General features: G+C 39.3%; 1 long non-coding RNA gene across 1 annotated transcript; it reads right to left on the minus strand.

The window, feature by feature from the left end:
* Positions 1-1,975: 1,975 nt before the first annotated feature.
* LOC112844849 (uncharacterized) lies at positions 1,976-2,448 on the minus strand. Its single transcript, XR_003217598.1, has 3 exons — positions 2,402-2,448; positions 2,216-2,317; positions 1,976-2,069 (listed from the first exon to the last, which is right to left on the minus strand). It is a non-coding gene; the product is annotated as an uncharacterized LOC112844849 (long non-coding RNA).
* Positions 2,449-3,370: the final 922 nt, after the last annotated feature.

Genomic DNA, 3,370 nt, shown 5'->3' on the forward strand with positions numbered 1-3,370 from the left:
TGTCTGTATAGTTAATCCGTATATTTGCTCTCTGTACAGCAATATAAACATCTGTATAATTAACTTATTTGTACATAATCTGTTCATTACCATTCTCACCTTTTATAGTACCTTCATCTGTATATAATCTGTTCTTATTGCACTTACTGCTCTTGCACTTCTGGTTAGATGCTATCTTTGTATTGTATTTCATTACCCTGTATTTATACACGTTTATTGCCAATAAAATTGAAATCTAATCCTAATCCTAACACTGAGTGAGAGACTGTGAAGACATTGCACCATCTTCACATTCACTGCAGACTCCAATTTAAGATTTTTTCTGATCACTTTTACTTAAGTAGAAGTGCTTGTGTTAAATACTCCAGTAAATCTTGAAGTACTGATTAAACTTCTTTACTCAAGTAAAAAGGAAAAATTACAAGCTCTGAAATGCTCTCAAAGTAAAAAAAATAAAAACGTAACTATTGAGGAACAATCCTTCCATCTAAAGTTAGGCACAGATAACAGGACATTCTACTATATTAATATAATACAAATCTAATATTACTGCATGAGAATTCAAATGTCATTTGAAAATAAAATGTTTCCTACATGGCAGAGAGTGATTGTGCCTCCTGTGACAAAGTGGCTAGGACATATCACTTCATCATTAGTTGTCATCATTTGAATCAGTCATCATTTGAATCTTTCATTTGTTTATCTAGTTTGGTTATACTTACGATTGTGTGTTTCTTTGAGCAGGTCCTATGTGTAAAACAGGTATGTGGGAAGGGTCGCCTCAATACTTCCTGATTATTTAGGATATGATGTCATTGATCATGTCAATTGGGTGTAACCAAATGAAGGGGTGTTTCTTTTGTGTAAAATTGTTCATTTCATTTTAAAAAAAAACCATGAGTCAGATTAAGTGAAGAGATTGACTTTTCAAACCGTTTAGTTGGGTGAATGAGTTTGTTAAGTGGAAAAACGATTTTATTCCTGTTTCTTTGCCTAGACTGTGTAATTCAGTCTGCCCTGTTTTCCCAATGATAGAGGTTAATGAGGTTCAGGTGTGAATGGAATTCTGTATAAAGCAGGTCAGATTTTGCCTGCAAGGTTCTGATGTTTTGTGAAACAATTGTTGAAAGGCGACACCAGGAAATAAAGAATACTTAAAAGAAGCTTGAAAAGTCTGCAGATGCTGTTTTCCTATCACTTTCCTTGCTCCTTATGTCATGCTACCTCACACCTCCACACCACTGAACAGAAAAATTACAGAAGTTAGGGGTTAAAGTGAGATTTGGATTGTTGGTAAAAAAAAAACCAAAAACTATGGCCTGTTATAGTGGTTCAGCATAAAGAAACAATCACAACTCAAAATAATTTCTAATGTGAGCTTAAGCAAATTTTCTTCTATTGTATATGAGGTGATCAGCTGATCTGCTGTTCTTTGTGGGTTTACACAGCTGAATTCAGTAAGATGTAAGCAGATGTTTTACAGCTATCTCGACTTACTTCCACTTCTTACTTACTGTATGCTTTCTTTATAGTAGACAGTATACAGTTAGTATAACAAGAAAATTTTCTAACATCTTCAGCTTAAATGTCCATTAATCTGAATCTAAATTAATGCAAACTAACCTTTTTAACCTGCACTAAACTACCCAGTATTTTCGTGCAATATTTGAACAATGCAATGTTAGTACAGCACTCTGAAATAAAGTATGTGGACATTTAGCTACCAACACACTGCGCGATAAACTGCATATGAACAGTAAGTGTTTGCTGAGGTTTGTTGAGCTGATCGAAAAAGTGTAGAAAAGTTATGCTGTGTAGAAACTTTACTTGCTGCTCATTCCTTGATGGTCCTACTATAAGTAGTAGCAGGATCTATACGAGCAGTGCCTGTGTGGACAGCCTCCAAACATTTACATTGAAATGCATGCAAATCAGCTCTCAAACAGTTCATGTTACAAATAGCTCACCTCTCTGCAGCAGACAAAGGCTTGACTTTAAAATCAATGGCGGCAGCTTTAGACTCATCACTCTGTAAGGACACAGAGCTGGGTGAAGGTCCAGATGGGTTCCTGTGAATAATGATGGAGCCATGATGTGAGTCCTAAAAATGATCTCTTTGAGCATCTGCTGTGTGTGTGAAACAGAGCTGACATTAAACATGATGGAGGATTTATTCACAAACACTGAGTCACAACAACATTTACACACACATTACCTCTCTGCAGGACGACACATGCCTGATTTAAAGTAAATACCAGCATGTTTAGACCGGTCACTCTTTAAGGACACAGAGCTGGGTGGAGGTCCAGGTGGGTTCCTGTGAATAATGATGGAGCAGTGATGTGAGTGCTGAGCTGTGACATGGAGAAGAGTCATGGACAGTTAGAGATGGTCATCTCACCTCTGAGCTTTGGTCTGGCTCTCATGTTCCCCACACAGAGTGCTTTTAGAGGGAGGGACTCCCTCCTCTCTGTCCTCACACTGATCCATGCTGCTCAATTCACATCAGCTCACACACACTTTCTACCTTCACCTGCAGAGGAAACACAAATCATTCATGTGCACATCAGCTGAAATCCTCCTTTCCATCATGTGTGCTGTCCAAATATCAGCTGCTTCTTTCCTGCTTCATCTCAGTGTCAGCTGGATGCAGTCAGACAGCAGTGTGAGGCAGAGGAAGCTGCCATCAGCTGCTCTACTATCAGTCCACTAGATGGAGCCGTGAAGCACACATGATGCATTCACTGACACACACTGATTCACTGTGACTGGAAGCTTCAGTCAGTCCAACACGTGTGAACAACATTTTAAACATTTCAACTGATCCATGATTCAAAGAGGATCAGCAGAGTTAAAGCTTCACACTAATTATTCCTGCTGAGTTTGCAGAGAACTGCACACACACTGATTTACTGCTAATGAGAAGCTTCTTCCATCCAGTAATTCATCATCCATCAACTCTGCTGCTGCTCTCAGTCCTGGACTCTGATAAAACACTAAGAGCAGCTATTTAACTCGTGTCTTTAAGAGCTCTTAGCGTTAGCATGCTGTCTGTAGCTTAGCCTCATAGCTCTGCAGATGTCTCGTGTATAAATATTAATCACAGCGACAGTAAAGGTGGTAAAGGTGAGAAAAACACTGCAGCGGAGCTGTGGCGTCATCACGTACGCTGCGTCCTCTGTGAACTCAAAGTACAAACTACAAGTACACAAACACGAACGTAGCTCAGAGTGAGGACACACTCGGCCTCGTTGGTCCAGCTGTGAGTCCGTTACCGTGAACTATGGAGCGGCAGATTTGTGCTGGAACTAAGCTGCACACAGCAGATGTTAGCCAGGAAAACATTACACACTGACTTTAACGAAGAGAC

This window comes from Oreochromis niloticus, unplaced genomic scaffold (genome assembly GCF_001858045.2).
Source record: "Oreochromis niloticus isolate F11D_XX unplaced genomic scaffold, O_niloticus_UMD_NMBU tig00001669_pilon, whole genome shotgun sequence".
NCBI classification, from domain to species: Eukaryota; Metazoa; Chordata; class Actinopteri; order Cichliformes; family Cichlidae; genus Oreochromis; species Oreochromis niloticus.